At 44.5% G+C, this 17,567-nt stretch overlaps 1 protein-coding gene across 1 annotated transcript in view; it reads right to left on the bottom strand.

Moving 5' to 3' along the window:
- LOC139058316 (adhesion G-protein coupled receptor G6-like) overlaps positions 1 to 17,531 on the bottom strand; it is a 40,507-nt gene extending 22,976 nt beyond the window's left edge. The window contains exons 1-3 of the mRNA XM_070536753.1: positions 17,457 to 17,531; positions 9,656 to 9,722; positions 1,205 to 1,293 (exon numbers count right to left, since the gene is read on the bottom strand). The gene's annotated coding sequence lies outside the window, so the exon portion shown is untranslated. The remainder of the gene's footprint in view (positions 1 to 1,204; positions 1,294 to 9,655; positions 9,723 to 17,456) is intronic.
- Between the last annotated feature and the right edge of the window lie 36 nt (positions 17,532 to 17,567).

The following is a 17,567-nucleotide window of genomic DNA, read 5'->3' on the forward strand; positions in this document are numbered from 1 at the left end:
GGAACAGCCGCCACAGTGTGGCTGCACTGAGGAGAAAGAAGACGACGTGGGCCCGCTTGATATAGCGTCGCCACTTTGGCCTTCCTTTAGATATATGACAAAAGAAGGAGTCCTGTGTGTCAACTTCTCCACCCCCAGGCAGCACCTCCTACACAAACGTCGACTACTCGGACTAGAGGCATAAATGGCTCTTCATCTCGAAAAGATATTGCTCCGCACACCTGCGAGTGTTTACTTCAACCGATACTACACGAAAATGTGCAAGAGTTATTACGTATGCTAGTTACCCGCTGTCACGTCACTGCTTCACTTTATGGGTGAAACTATATTCTTTTAGTGCATGAAAAAGAAATTCCGGCACAATCCATCTCACAATGACAGTCGACGTGAATGCGACTAGTATTCAGGCAATGTAGCGACACAATGTGTTGCTGCCACCGAAACGCGTCATGTATGAGCAGTGTACTGCAGCCGGGCTCCCCTCTCGCGCTTCCCTCTGGACACGCTGCGCCATCTAGCGGCGCGCTAATGAAGTCCGCGCGCCGCCAGATGGTGCGCGGACCCCTTCCTTTTGCGTAGCCTCCGAGATACATGGCGCGCCGGCGCGTGCTAACGCTGAGGCAGAATTCGCTACCCGCGGACGTTCGCGGCGCAGCGCTACAGCAGGGGAGTGTTGTGCTTAAGGAACCCAAGCTACTTGGGATCGATTCCAGACCTTATCGGATAAATTTAAAAGGATTTCTTATAAAGGATCGAAGAGCGGCGTAAAGAAGCGCGATAGGTAGACGCAAAGTGGCTGCAATAGGCTAAGAATGCTGTCTGCATTTAACGAAGCTTCTCGTATAAGAAACGCGTACTCGGTGAAATTTCCAGACAGCCAGTTTTAATAAAGGATGAATCAACTCTATAGCGCAGTATACTTTGTTTCTGTGTTGATCTGTCGCGCACCAGACTTGGCAACGACGCGCAAAGCACGCGTATTCTTGCGAAGATAAACAGGGCACGAAAGAAGAGCCGTCTCGCCTCCAAGATTATGCACAAAGAGGCATTCCGCGCAGACCAGCCGAGTACGCATATTTGGCCGCCGCCGTCTGGCACCCGTGCGGCGTGAACTCTGCAGCAGCACACAGCCCAGCTGTTCTTTAGCTAGTTATTTTTTGTTTTCTTTCCCCCCTTTTTTTTTCTTACCTGAGGATTCGCTTACCTGGCGGTTTGCAGACGCGCTCTCGACGTCGTCTGCTTCGAGAGGCGGCACGTGGTGCGAATGGTGAACACGAGCACGGCGAAGTTTACCTGCAGCGCGGCGGCGCATGCGGCAATAAGATTGAGAGGGCCTCTAGCACAACTGTCGCAATAGACAAGCAGGGTAGACACGCTGTTAGTTTAGACAGCGGAATGGGGAGCGTAGCGCGAAAACAGGATGTGCGCGAAGGGGACAAAATTATACTCTAATTGCGGAGTGGTTTAGGTTTCAGTACGTTTTTTATGCGTCTTTAATAAGGCTCCAAGAGGCCGCATGCGACATCCGTTTTGTAAAGGCTGGGCTCCTGGCACGCTCACTTTCTCACTATAGTCACGTAAGGAGCGCGCGCTGATTTTGTAGTCCTTCTCGTGCACCAGGTTCAGCATTTTTCGTTTTCTCCTTTGCAAGAGGAAATCTGGGGAAAATTGACGTTTTTTTTTTGTAGCCGATGACTTATTAAATTACCGTGTACATGCGCGTGCGTACGTGCGTGCGTGTGTGTGCACGTGTGCGTTTTTTTGTTTGTGTGTGATTTGGCGAATATTTTGTCTATGTTACCGGGTGCCACACAAGAGCGTATGTGTAACCACAATAATTGGGAAGTCAGTAGCTCTTCAGCGTTGTAGTTGGTCACTAAGCTGTCACTAAACGGATGTATTTTATAGCACGTGGGGACAAAGGCGGGAATTAGTCGTACTCCCGCAAGACGCGATCGCCTAATATAAAAGCGACATACCGGCTTGAACGAGGCACGACGAAGTTCATTTTTCATTTTTTTATAATGCCTGATTTTTGCGCAGAATTAAACTGGAGGAATATTAGCGTCCCTGTGAACACAATTTCTCTGCAGAATGTCTTTGCTTCCAAAAATATTCTCTGCCAACCCGAATGCTATACCGCCTTGTAGACAGTTCTGGCAAAGTTGCTATAGTCGCATTTTCTCCACGGTTCATAGACTTGCCGAACTATCTATTTGTTGCTTGGAGATTAGGCAGGAAAAGAATGAAGCTTTTTGTACTGAACACAAACAGAAGAAAGTTTAGTACCAAACTCAATGCGATGAGACAATGAGACAGCGCCTGACATGACGGCCAAAGGAGTCATCAGAGGAATCCCACTCGACGAGGGCCCAAGAGACATCACAGCAGCGGTGGTTACGAGTAAAAACCCAACGGCGATAGCAGCAAAGAGACTCAGTAACACTACCACAGTGATTGTGCTCTTTGAAGGACACAAAGTGCCCACGTACGTCCGATACAGGGCAGCGCTACTCCCTTGCTCCCTGTACAGGAAACAAGTGGATATCTGTCACCAATGTAACAGACTTGGACACAGAGGAGATGTATGTCCCAACCCTGACAACAAGATTTGTGCGGGATGTGGAACACCAAACCCAGAAAAAGACCACAATTGCCAACCTAAATGTCAGTTATGCGGCGAGGACCATCCGACCGCAGACAAGACGTGCAAAGCCAAATTCAAAAAGCCCTTCATCGTTAAACAGAGACAATGGCACAGACTGCAACGAGAACGACAAGAAGAACATGAGGACGCTATCTCAAGAGAAGACAGAGCAGAGACTCGCGGAACGCCTGGCCTCCTAAACGCCAGGGAACGACGCTCCAGGTCGAGAACAAGGTCTCCATCCGCCACCAGGTCCTTATCCCGGTCCGGCTCCAGGACACCGGGGACACGATCCAGATCCAGGTCCAGAACTAAGCCATCCTCTTCAGCAAACCAGACTAACACGGTGAGCTGGGCAGACGTGGTCGATGGCGTGCGCCCGGGGGCTGGTGGGGAGACTGCCATTAATAACGAGATCAAGCAACTAAAACACGAGAACGCGCAGCTGAGGATTCTGCTAGCACGTATGAGCGATGAAATCAAAATTCTCAAGGAAGGAAAAAACCAAATCAATCAGGTAACTCCCACTCCACACGCGAGCACGAAAGAGCCATTTGAAATCCCGGACAATAAGATGGACGAAGGGGATGAGCCCCCTCCACTCAAACGCAAGGCCCAAGCCATCAGTGATAAAGAAGATAACGCAGTGGTAGATAAAGCATTAGCCGATATTCAAAAGAGCCTAGCAGAAATACAAAAGTCCAATGAAAAACGGGACGAAATAATGAATCAAATGGCTAAGGCAATAGCAGCAATTATGAGTAGATTAGATATCCTAGAGGCAAACCGGTCACCAGGTAATGGACTCCCCTCCGTTGCGTCAGAAGCACCACAATCCTTACCCACTTCACAACCACATAATTATATCAGATCAGCTTCTCTCCAACCTCCCGTCTCCCTCCCATGGTCGCACCCGAAATGAAGCGCGCTAAAGAAGGGTTCAGGATATGGCAGTGGAATTGTAGAAGTTACGAAAACAAAAAGTCAGTCTTGCAGCAGTATTTGAAAGACAAGGATACACCGGACGTCATAATTCTGCAGGAAACACACGGGATTGCAAAACGGGATTGCAAAGCTAGCAGGATACAGATCTTTTGGCTATGCCGAAGGGGACACCAGGGCATTAACTACGCTGGTAAAAAGAAACATAACTTGCATGCAGCACAACACAGGCATAACGCACATTGACAATATTCTATTGGAACTCATCCCACAAAAAAAGACAGGACGTAGCTTATTTATTCTCAACATTTATAGTAACCCCATGCTACATAAACACAAATTCAAGAATCTGTTCCAGAAAACACTCAGACTTGCTGGAGAAAATCCGGTAGTTATAGGAGGAGACTTTAATGCCCCACACACCACGTGGGGATACTTATATACCAGAGCAAAAGGAAGGGACTTATGGAACGACTCGCAAGAATTAGGCCTCACGCTCGTCACAGACCCCGCAACTCCAACCAGAGTAGGCACGGCGCTAAACAGGGACACAACCCCAGACCTAACCTTTACCAAGAATATTGAAAAGGTGACATGGCACAACACACTGGAAGATTTGGGTAGTGACCACCGCATATTGGAGTTACACGTCAGAGAAGGGCCGAATAGACCCAAGGAACGACAGATCAAATTAGTAGACTGGGAACTGTTTCGTAGAACGCGAGAGAAGACACAACAACGATCAATCGCAGACATAGAACAATGGACTAAGGAGCTCAGTGATGACGTCAAAGCTGCCACAAAAATAGCACCACCTGAATCTAACTTGGATAAATGCGACAGCAGACTTCTCCACATGTGGGAAGCTAAGCAGTCGCTTCAGAATAGACTTAGCGGTCAGAAGCATAACAGAAAATTAAGAAAGCGCATAGCACTCCTCAACAAAAAAATAGAAGAACATGCTAAGCAATTGACCAAACAACAATGGGACGAGATATGTAATTCCATGGACGGACAATTAAGCACCGGCAAAACCTGGCACATGCTCAGATTCCTGCTTGACCATGACAATAACAAGAAAAATCACATGCAAGCCATTAATAAGTTAATACACGCATATGAGGGTACAGAAGAGGAATTTCTCAATGAATTACAGCAGAAATACTTAAAACAGGCACCCCCTTGCATCTATCCTAGCTACAACGGGAATACAAACGCAAAATTAGACGAGGAACTCACGGAGGCAGAAATCCGCGCGGCCCTACAAAAGTTAAATACCAAATCTGCCCCAGGCCCGGACGGTATAACCAACAAGACTCTCAGGAACCTGGATGATGAATCGATAGCCAAATTAACAGAATACATAAACGAGTGTTGGGTAAAGGGAGAAGTGCCAGCTCAATGGAAGAAAGCGACGATAACGCTTATTCCAAAACCTGGTAAGAAGCTTGAGATTGACAACCTCAGACCAATCTCCCTAACATCCTGCGTCGGAAAATTAATGGAACATGTAATTTTAAACAGAGTAGACAACTTCTTAGAGGATAATAACATATACCCAGATACAATGATAGGATTTCGCAAAAATCTTTCGACACAAGATGCGATGCTCCAACTTAAGCATCAGATAATCGATTATAACACGCGCTCGACAAGGGCCATCTTGGGCCTTGATCTTAAAAAAGCTTTCGATAATGCCAACCACGCAACCATATTGGAAAACATCGAACGAATAGGACTAGGGCAACGGACGTATAACTACATCAAGAGCTTCCTATCAGATAGGAAAGCAGTCATCTCCGTCGGAGGGCTCAAGTCACCCGAGATCGACATAGGGGGGGCCGGCACGCCGCAAGGCGCTGTCATCTCGCCGATGCTGTTTAATCTCGTCTTGATGGGACTCCCCGAAAAATTAAATCACATAGAGTCCCTGAATCACACAATCTACGCGGACGATATTACTATCTGGACCTGTGATGGCAGCGACGGATCAATAGAACAACGACTCCAGACTGCAATTAACACAGTAGAGGAACACCTCATAGGAACAGGCCTCACATGCTCTGCAGAGAAATCTGAACTTCTATTGTACCGCCCCACACTTAGAGGCAGGCCTCCCAGAGGATACGACAGAAACAAGGCTCATGAGGAAATCAAGCTACACACCAAGAACGGGCGGAATATCCCAATAGTCAACCAGCTCAAAGTGCTGGGTCTGATAATCGAGAACAAAGGCACAAATAGGGAAACCGTAATGAAGTTAGACACAAAGGTAACAAACACCATGAGATTAATCAAACGAATTACTAACAAGCACCAAGGTATGAAGGAAGAAAGTATCATACGGCTGATACAATCATTCGTAATCAGTCAGATCACATACATAGCAGCCTTCCACAATTGGTTTGCAGCTGAAAAGCGTAAAATTAACAACATGATAAAAAAAGCATACAAACTAGCGCTAGGGATCCCCATCAGTACGAGCACGGATCTCCTGCTAAAGTTAGGACTCCACAACACACTGGACGAACTCATAGAAGCACAACAAACATCTCAAGCAGAGCGACTAACCAAAACCAAAACGGGACGGCATATACTAAGCAAACTAGGAATGAATTATCACAATCTATACGGGGAAAAGATGACGATAACGAGAGAAATTCGTGACAAACTCCTAGTACCAAATATACCCAAGAACATGCATCCAGGTTACAACGACGGCAGACGCAAGAGTAGAGCAGAGAAAATTATCCGAAGCTTTGGGTCAGACGACAGAGCAACCTTCGTAGACGCGGCTGAATACCCAGACAGAAATAGCTATGTAGCAGTAATCGTAGATCACACCCAAAAACCCCTTACAAGCGTATCAGTTAATACCAAACATTCCGTGACCGCAGAGGAGGTAGCCATTGCACTAGCATTGGTCTCCACGAATGCTCAGTACATCATTAGCGATTCTCAAGCGGCCATTAGAAATTATGCAAAAGGTAGGATCTCTCCTGAGGCATGGCATATCATCAGAGTCAATGAAGCAAAGTTCTCCAATGCAGAGAAGAACGGCAGGCAATTGATCTGGTTCCCAGCGCATACGACTCCAGACATTCCCTCAGTCAACCTCAACGAGGTAGCACACCGCGAAGCTCGAGGTCTTACTCGCCGAGCTGAGCAAAGAGTGACTTCCATCGGTCAGGAGAACGCGGAGGAGGAAATTTGGAGAGAAAAAGACATATTAACAAGATTTAGTGACATTACCAAATTCTATCAAAATGGGAGGCGAGTATTACCACCGCCTCACACTAAACTGAACAGAGCTGAGTCCGTTACTTGGAGGCGACTACAAACAGAAACTTATACGAGTCCCGTGCAACTAAAAACTTTCTACCCCGATATATACGAGAGCGATATGTGCAAGCTATGCAAGTCTGTTAGAGCCACCCTTCAACACATGTTGTGGGGATGTGAAATATATCAAAATAAAATGGCAGTCTCCCCAGAAAATCTACGGGCGCGGTGGTCGGCCGTGCTGCTCAGCTCAGAACTCCAAGACCAACTTTGGGCCGTCCAGCGAGCCAAGGAAGCCACACAGGAGCAGCAGCTCCCAGTGGCCATCTAGGCGGCCCCAGGCCCGGGCCTCTCAATCGCCGGATTCCAAATAAAGTTATCGCATCGCAACTCAATGCCCTGAATTAGCCACTAATAAGGTAAAGAAAGCAATGTGTCTCAACCGGAACTGCCTGATGAAAAGTAAGTCCTTAGACTAGTGAGTGGCGATCATTCCAGACTGAAATATAGTTTGACATTACTTTACACTCTACGGAAATGTGTACCTTACCCCAAGATTGAAGAATACTACAAAAAGTACATGAATTTCAGCATTCCGATTACCTAAACATTGTAACCTCATAGTCATGGGGCTCTTTATTAGTGACAAATACGTGTTCAGTAATATCACATACTGCAATGAATGAATCAAACACTACATCTAAAGGCACCACTAATCATCTTCCAGTGAGCTCATTTTGTCCTGATTTCGCACGGCTACAGCGTACCGCGTAGTCATGCGCAGGTACTAAAGTTCGCCAGCTACGTGATTCAATATTGAATTTGAGTGGTGCGAGCTATCTACAGGCGCGAATCTATGCGGAATTCTTGCTTTAAGTACGACGTGTTGTCGTGGCGATTTCACAAGCTTGAGCAACCGGCCTCTGTTGTTTGACTAGACTTTCGAGAACATCCCCTCGTAAATGTTGTCGCCAGCGAAAAAAAAACCAAGAAAAAAAGACATCTCGAAACTGATATTCGTCGTCTTGTTTCCGGAACGCATTCACATAGCTTTGCTGATAAAGCCATTGCCTATCGCAACACTCTGTAGCATGTTCCGCGAGTTTCGCTCCGCACTAAAGACGGTCTCACCCTTGCGTGCTGCGCACAAAGTCAGGACAACCTAATAAAAAGCCGTCTTATATTTTTTTTACCTCCTCAGTTGGCCTGTTGAAGGCTGTGTAGTTGATTGCATTTACAGAAGGATAAGATGAATACAAAGCTGTCATTGCAGAGAGATTGTGCAGAGAGCTTTGAACGAATAAATAAAGGAATTATTGCTTTTGTTGTGATTGTAATGATCCGCAAATCTTTATTCGCAGCGCCCACACCAGGCACCGCAGAATTTTTAAGGAAAAACTGAAGTGAAATAGACGTACTATACAGCAATTATGTAGCTATGCGAACATGCCTGGATACACAAATTATTACATAAAAAAAGAACACGAAACAAAGGAAGAGTGCCCTATGTAGTTTCTGTGATTGCACATAGGTTTGAGATGTTCAAGAAAGCAAACAGGATAAACACAAGGAAGTACCGCAAATAAAATAAAAGCCCTAACAGAACTTCTGCAGTCTGCGATTGCGCCATCCACCAAGAAACGCCACCTGGATATGTTAACAAGTTTATTGCATCAAAAAACGCAGAAGCGAGGACACAAATTATTGAACAATAAACCATTTTCTTCAACTTCGTCCTACTTTTAGTTTTCCTTTGCATATAGCTAATAAATAACACGATCTCAGCAAGCCCGAGCGAGTGACTGTGCTAAGCAGCTCCCTAGCAATGCACCCTTTCACATGGCTTGGCAAGCCCAGTCGCACACCTAAACAAATGTTTACATAGGAATCGCTGAAATTTGGTCTTCACATGAACTCGACAGTGCTCTCTTGTCACATGGAGCTCTTGCAAGCGGGAAATTTCACTCCAAGATTTATGTTCGTTACGGAGGCATGGAGCGTGATGTTACAAGGAACCGTCATGTTACAGGATATCCTGGTACTTAGATCATAACTGCTTAGCGCAACAGTACATGCGACCTTCTTCAACATTATACCCTGATAAATGCCGGATGTGGAATGAACTGCGGGAATTTTGCGGTATAGATTTCAATATGGCCGATTCGCATTCCGTATCTCGATATTTCAGTGCCGCTTACTGTGCTGTTCCCATACTTCTTCTAGTGTACCTTGCACCGCACCTTGTCTGAGAAAGCAAATATGAAACAAGAAAAACTAGCACAACGATGGATTCCATGTGCAAAGTTGTCATTTTTGCTTTATTTGTAGAGCACCAAAGGAGAAGGCTAAAAGAGACACAGAAGCGACAGGACTAGGAGCTTTTATTATTAGAAGGTGCAAAAGAGAGTCCTGGAACAAGAAGTTAGGTTTAGAAGAACGGTAATTGGGGCCTAACGGCCTTGTCGTTTCTGCATCATCCATAGCATTCGTCCTGCGTGCTGTGTAAGTAATCGACGAAAACCAGCTCCTCCGATTTACTCATCGCTTAACGTCAAGTTCGTGTTCCAGAGATAATTTTTTTACATATTCTGTTGTTGAACAGCGCATGGTCCTGTCATTTCTGTGTCTCCTGTAGTGTTCGTCATCTGCGCTGTACAAATAAAGCAGAAAAACAAAGAAAATGTGTGGGTGTTCTTTGACCTTGCTCACGGAATACTGACGTCGAGTTACTACGGTGTCGCAGCGTGATGGAGCAGGAAGCAAGAAACGGGCGTCGATGCTCACCGTGAGAACAAGTGCAACGGGTCCAGCGTAGCTCCATATCACCCCATAGTTCCTGGAGAGCCAGCAGCTGGGCAAAGATAAGCGAGCAAACATGATAGGTGCTTTATTTATTGCCCACACTTGGTGGACGCAGAAAAACTCACCTATCGGGCAGGGCAAGAAGCCTTAAAAAAATTTCTCGTTTCAATTGTAGCAATGGTAAATTTAGGCTATTCAAGGCCTGAATTGAAGGAAAAGTATGAGAAGTTTCCATCGTTCTTTTGCTGCAATTATATTGAGTGTCTTGTGAGTGCATGTATTCAAGTATAAAGGGTAATTTGTTTCTTGTTTTTGGTATTCCGCTTTCCTTTTTGACTAGTTGTATGTTGTACTCCTTTGGAAGTACCTTTTCTTGTGATTGTCAGACTTGCAACTAGCCCACTAGCATACTTTTAGGAATTGATGGAATAAGTACAATGCGTGGTTCAGGTGTTATCAAATACTTTTTTTTTTCGCAATCGGTGGGCTATTGTAAATTTACTGGTTAAGTAAAATGTGAAGAACGGCTATTCGAAAGGCTTTGTTGGAATATCAAATATATTAGGACTAGGAGGCTCCTAATGTACTGTTTTCGTCCAGTCGAAATTTCAGCAGCACAGAACGTTGGGCAAGTTTGGTGGTTGTTCGCTGCTACTATAGAATACGATGACGCAAGTGGGAGTTATGAACACTACTTGTTTTGTTCCCATCTACCACCAGACCTTCGTTTCGAATCCGCCTTCCATATTTTACTGCTTGTCCTTTCTTTCTTCTTTAATAAATACTTTTCCTTCTCCTCCTGATCCATATTGTATATTGGCTAGTATACTGGCAAGAATAAAGCTAATACATTGGGAGGCTAAATGTTGTTGGCGGTAAAGCTTTGCTTCAACAAGAACGAAATCACCGTCAGTATTGTTTCAGCAAACCAATAGAGAGTGTGCTGTTAGTGCCAGCTTTATCGTCGTTCGTCGTTCGCGCGCGGTTCTTAACACTCGAGACAGATGGAAAGTGCAGTAGCATTTATTCTTCTGCCGTCTAGTCTTCACCTGAATCGATGTGCCGTAAAGTCTTGTTAAATATAGGTTGCTGCGGGTATATTTAGGTATGCAGAGAGTATATACTTCAACTTAAACTACTTCTTTTTTCTAGAGCTAGGAAATAAAAATGAATACGTAAATAAATATAACGAGACCACAATGTAGCATTCACTCAGTCTCTGTCCACGCTGCTGGCCGAATGAGATGAACACATTCTATTCCTCCTCCATCGATGCCAGAGTCGTCAGCGCGCTAAATCAATTGTAGGTGCAAACTCGTAGCTCCACTGATGTCCAACCTTTCGTGACCCAATGGTAGAGAGAAACCTTGCCATAGAAACATCACGCCACAAGAAGCGGGGCATTTATTTGTATGTTTTTCTCTTAGAGAAGCTATGATGATCACCGTTGAATGTCACATTCATAACATCAGGAAATCAGCACAACAGACCTTTTAAGGACATCCTTCTAGTTTATATTTGACCATAATTGGCCCTTGCGGCAATAAACACCATGACATCATCATATAATGTCTATCTTCTGTTTAACCTGCCCGCCTTTCACATCTCATTTGTGTCTCTCTCTCGTATATAATGGTGCTTAGAAACGAAGCCCTTAGGCGGTGCACTGCCTTTTGCCTCCTTTCCTCGGTTTGTATTCAATGAACCGAAAGAGACTGTCATCATCATCATCATCATCATCATCATCATCATCATCATCATCATCATCATCATCATCATCATCATTATTATTATTATTATTATTATTATTATTATTATTATTATTATTATTATTATTATTATTATTATTATTATTATTATTATTATTATTAAAGAAAGGAGTGACTGAACGGCAGGCTAATGCTTGGGAATACACCGGCAATCGCTCCGGAAACGCGGAGTCTTTTCGCCAGCTTGATTCAAATGGGGTAGAAGTCATAGCGGTTACTGAATGTTCTGCTGCTAATTTTTTTTTCGATATATCAAATTTCTGTTAACAACGATAGTACCTGGCAGTAGCAGGCTTCAGTTACGACGCCAAGTAATGTGTTGTTTTTGAGAATCTTATCTATGAATGGGGGGGGGGGGGGAATTCGACGTTTAAAACCCTTATTGCCTTTTTGTGCAGATGGCATTCCCTCGTCCACATTGAAGGCTTACGTTAACATATATGCGCTGGTATTTGCATCTAATTTTGACAACTGTCTAAGTTCTTCCATCTCTCCATGCTTTCCGTAAATAGCTCGCACTTTGCCTGTGTTTAAGTCTGGTTCCACAACAAATATCTCAAACTACAGGCCGATAGCAGCCCTCAGTGCCACATCCAAGACTTCTGAGCTTGCCCTTCGCTCTATAGTGTCATCTAATGTAAAGCGCTTGTTAACACTATACCAACACAGATTTCTCTCTATAGTCGCTCAACAGTCGCCAATCTTGCGACCTTCATGTCACAGATTTCTGCGCCAGTATTGCAGATGATATTGCCTTGCTTAGAACTCAGGGGACCAATTGCAATGCATGCTGACTGATCTGGAAAAGCAAAGCAGAAGAGTGAGTCTAAAAATTAATCTGCAGAAAACTAAAGTAATGTTTAACAGTCTCGGAAGAGAACACAATTTACAATAGGTAGCGAGGCACTGGAAGTGGTAAAGGAATACATCTACTTAGGGCAGGTAGCGACGGCGGATCCGAATCATGAGACGGAAATAATCAGAAGAATAAGAATGGGCTGGGGTGCGTTTGACAGGCATTCTCAGATCATGAACAGCAGGTTGCCATTATCCCTCAAGAGAAAAGTGTATAATAGCTGTGTCTTACCAGTACTCACGTACGGGGCAGAAACCTGGAGGCTTACGAAAAGGGTTCTACTTAAATTGAGGACGACGCAACGAGCTATGGAAAGAAGAATGCTGGGCCTACGTTAAGGGATAAGAAAAGAGCAGATTGGGTGAGGGAACAAACGCGAGTTAATGACATCTTAGTTGAAATCAAGAAAAAGAAATGGGGGGGGGGGGGGGCATGGGCAGGACATGTAATGAGGAGGGAAGATAACCGCTGGTCATTAAGGGTTATGGACTGGATTCCAAGGGAAGGGAAGCGTAGCAGGGGGCGGCAGAAAGTTAGGTGGGCGGATGAGATTAAGAAATTTGCAGGGACGACATGGCCACAATTAGTACATGACCGGGGTTGTTGGAGAAGTATGGGAGAGGCCTTTGCCCTGCAGTGGGCGTAACCAGGCTGCTGCTGCTGCTGCTGCTGCTGATGATGATGATTGCAGAGGGGGCAAGATGATTACGTGTACTGTCACTTCGGCAAAACTTTTGATCTAGTCAGCCATCCAATGCTTCTCGTAAAGCTTATGCGTCATGGTGTCGATGCTGCAGTTGTTACTCTCCTTCGTAGCTATCTTCTGGAGAGGTCTTGCTTTGGTAGCATCAATGAACAGTCATCGTTTGTGCGTAAGGCCACTAGCGGTGTCTCTGAAGGCTCCGTATTGAGACCACTCCTGTTCTTGGTTTTGTGAACGATGTTTCTCGTTATCCGGACGTCGTCCTTTCTTCAATAGGCCGATGACGGCAAAATTTTCAAAGATATTCACACTATTGATGGCTCTCGAATTCCTCAGTCAGGCATGTTGTTGTTTTCAGAATGGTGCAAAAATAATCCTTTCAGCCTCAACGCTTCTAAGACCACAATTATGACATTTACTAGCAATACCCTTAGTATTCTGCTTTCGTGTTTTGTGGGTTCTTTTCCGCTGAGGAGGGCTGCTGAAGCCAATTATCTAGGTGTACTTTTTAATGCGAAGTTAGGCTTTTCATCTCATACTTGATGTATTGCTATGCGTGGTCTGCGCTCTCTGTATTTTGTTTGCCGTCTCCCACACGAATTCAAATCCCCAACACCGTTCCTAATGTTTTATTAGGTTATATGTCTTCCCCAACTCCAAAACGCCTCCGTGGTGTGGACTGAAACTTCCAAACACCAGTGTAACATACTACAAAGAGTTCCGAAAAGTGAGTAGCAGAAAGAGAGAGAGAGAAGGGAAAAAGAAAGGCAGGGAGGTTAACCAGACTGAGCCCAGTTTGCTACCCTACACATGGGGAGGGGAATAGGGAGTGAAAGAGAGAGAGAGCAATTTACCGCCGTCGTTATTGCGCTGACGTGACACTGCGTAACCTTCTAGCGCTTGCACTTTACCCTCACTGCCATCCCTTACCTGCCGACGTATTCGCGCAGACCTTTTGTTTTTGTATAATCTGTTTCACGGAAACCTGAACTGCGCTGGGTTACTAATTTATGTCGCGCTTCGGATTCCGCAGAAGGTCACGAGGGAGCATCGACCATTCGTTTTTCCTGCTTAATTGTTACAGCAAACATTTTGCTTTGCATAGAAGGAAAAATCTCTAAAATACCTATTTCGCTGATCCTAATGTTTTTCATGTCGCTTTCGTCGTTCTGTTCACAGCTTAGTGTTGCCTTGCGCTAGTTTTTCTCGTTATACGTGCTGTCTTACACCATGTTTTTTAGTACAATTTATGCTTGTCTGACGGTATGTCTAATGTTCCAGCGTCTTTTCTTTCTTGTACATTTTGTGTTCTTGGTGCAGTGTATTTACATGTATTTTACATGAATTGTTTCCCTTTTCTTTATTCACTTTTCCTTATGTTTGTACCTTTAGCTGTGCAGTAATTTTTTTTCATTATACTTGCTCAGTAATCTTCATTTGATATTCGGTTTACCTTACTTTTGTCGATAGAGAAGAGCTTGTTTAGTAACTTGCCATCTCCTTTGGAGTGTGCCAATATTATGCCCAAATGGCTTCTCTGTACATGCATCTTTTCCTTTTGCCTTTGTATCCTTTTCTCTTAAGCTCTACATTATCTTTTCATTAGATTACTTGCGCAGTAGTACTAAAATCTCATAGTCCTTCCTGGGCACATATTCTAAAGGCTGGATTGGTTAATTCATTTTTATTAACTCTCACGCATTGTTCGTGTTTTTCTCCGTCTTTCTGTTGTGAATTAACCCTGGCTTTTGTTATTATAAACTGTTTCCTTTCTATAATTGTCGCCTTCTATGTCATCTTTTTCCCTGTATCTGTATTTGTATAATTAATTATTTTTTTATCCGTGCGGCAGCAATCAGACTTCAGGGTTGTTCCTGGGCACGTTAAATAAACAATTCATTGACTGATAAATGTTGTTACACTGTAAATTGCGCCTTCTATAGTTCACTCAACGTTCAGGTCGCAGGACTGCTGCAGTGTGCATTGTTTTTGAGTGGCAGCTACGTCGCCGACGTAGAAAGCGCCGTATATAGAAACTGTCTGCATTTCTGTACGGTTGCTTTCTTCGGGGGAATCAAGGCAGTGCGATAGTCGGTTCACGTGCAACGGGACGTGCACCTCACAGAAGGTTATTGAGCAAGGGTGAGAAATCACAAGTTCTTTTATAGCAAAAATATCTAGCCTTACCTAAATAATATCGATGACCAGTGCCTTATGTCTGCGTAATCTGAAGCGCTCTTTCGTAAATATAGAGAGTAACCCGGCTGTCAAGAGGTATCTTCGACGCGGCGTCCTTTGTCGAACGTTTCATCATCTATCATTTCTTGTTATTGGTGTCGCCGTCGATATATCTGAAGGGGAACCACGTGCCATAGCTTGATTTATAGGTACTGGTATCGAGAGCTCACTGGCAATTTTACAGCGTGGAGTAACTCTTCATCCAGACAACCCGTTCGATCAAGAGCTGGATGCCAAATAGTGCACGCCGACAGTGCTGCGAGAACGCTCTCGTTTCAATCGCTCTCAAGGTCTGCCAAAAGAGTACTTCGTGTTTCAACCGGGCATTGCACGAATTAAGTAAGCCGTCCGGTGAGAGGTGCCTATTTATCACTGCTGTGTGGAGTATACGATTTAGGAAAGTTCTAATAGCTCCTCATCCAAAGTTATTCGGTTGATCGCTCAGCTCATGTGCATGAGGAGTAGGTTCACCATGGAAATATGATTAATCATATGATTCTATATGGTTAAACACATGCGCAGACAGAGATAAACATTAATTTCTGAGCAGCAAGAATTAGATGCAGAATATTTTTCTCGAATAAAGGTGTATTGACGTCCCGCACGAAAAGCCATATCTTATATAAACTCGCAATATTGTGAGATTGGGTTTTCTGGCTCTGATGATGAACTGACCGTCTGAACTGCAGAATATTATAATGTCTGCGTTAACATCTCGCAATGATGTCAAAATTAAATCAGGTCTGTTTCTCTAACCAGTGTGTTCATTCCACGTCGAGTCTCGACCATGACCATGTAAATACTTATCGCGGCTTTCAGTGTGATACTACATATTTTGCAAGGTTACCTGCCTGTCTCGCAAAAAAAGTAGAAAAAAAAACGAACTTTGCAATTCTGTACTTTCGAAAACACCTTCAATTTTGCTCATGTTTTCCCTAAATTTGTAAGGTACAGAGATACGCGACGTAAATTGTCCAAGGAAGGTGCCACAGAACACTCGCTGCGTCTCAATACGCCTTTACGTTAGAGATATTGGGTTTTTTTCTTCAAAAGTTGTACTCCGCATGACATAGGTGCACCCGACGGATCTTACCGTAAAAGGGCCGACGACGCACAGCGATAGATGTACAGATGCAATTTGCCTTTTGAGATCTCTAAGGCTGTTGGTGGCCAGCACAGGCACGAAAAGGATGTGAATGCGTCAGGACTCCGCGTAATTTTTTACAGTGGACGTGCTGCAACGCGATGGCGCACTGATAACTTTTTTCTTTCGTCCCGAGAGCTCAGCACAACCTCCAAGCTGTCGTCAGGAGATCTGGATCCTTACGGAAGCAATTAGCATAGAGTTCCTGTCTAAATGTCCACTAGGTGTATAAATACTTGGCCTTGGCCGTAAACTGTACACACGCTTTTATTAAGCGTGCACGTTAGTTCGCGTAAATAGTCCCTGCACCACGTAAGAGAACACGCACATCCGGCATCGCGCAAGAAATACAGCTGTTGCCGAGCGAACTGAAGTTTGTTGGCCAGAGGCAATATTATTTCGAACAGAGAGTTTCTGGACACTGTGCAATTCCGTTGTAGTGTCATCACGTCCTCAAAACCGCCGTATTCAATGCTCTGATTTGCTCAGGTTGAAAGAGTTCACAATATCACATCTACACTCAGTGAGGCTGGTGGGCACATCGCGCCGGTCTTTTCCTGTGCGATAACATACAACAGTTCGATCTTCGCTTTCCTGTCCTTCCTGACATGGTACGCTCCAGTGTACCTCCACTATGTTTGACTTTATGGTGCCAGAAGTCAAACGAGACACAAGGATATAGGCAGGAAGACACGTTGGCTCGAAAAACCCTGTCGCACTATAGCAGAAATCTGCGTTTCAGCTATTCAGAAACGTGGTTCCAGCTGCATTGCAATTCCAGACACGTTATGATAGCGAGGCACGTTATCGTGAAGGTAGCGTACGTCAATGGTTTCGTCACTGCTCGTTTTTATGTGTTTAAAAGATTCCGGTTTCCGCAGAATCGGAGCTTCGCTCTTCACAAGTGAAACGGTAGCATTCTGAATAAAGCAGCATTGAAATTTGCTGCAGCACGCTTTTTCGTGTAAGCCATGTACGTGAGCAGCAAGGTATAAGAGCTATAATTTGAGTTTATAGCGTCGTTGTACGGTTCAGGCAGGCTTTAAGTAATAAAGGCAAGCTATTATACTTACTTGTCTCTTGTTCCGTAGCCATGTGGTCTTATTCCTGCTGTGATAAGGACGACCAGGAGAGGTGTGCCTGCCCAGATGTAAAAGAGTCAAGGCCCAACTAAAAAAAATGCT

The sequence above is a fragment of the Dermacentor albipictus genome, chromosome 1, assembly GCF_038994185.2.
Source record: "Dermacentor albipictus isolate Rhodes 1998 colony chromosome 1, USDA_Dalb.pri_finalv2, whole genome shotgun sequence".
Taxonomy (NCBI): domain Eukaryota; kingdom Metazoa; phylum Arthropoda; class Arachnida; order Ixodida; family Ixodidae; genus Dermacentor; species Dermacentor albipictus.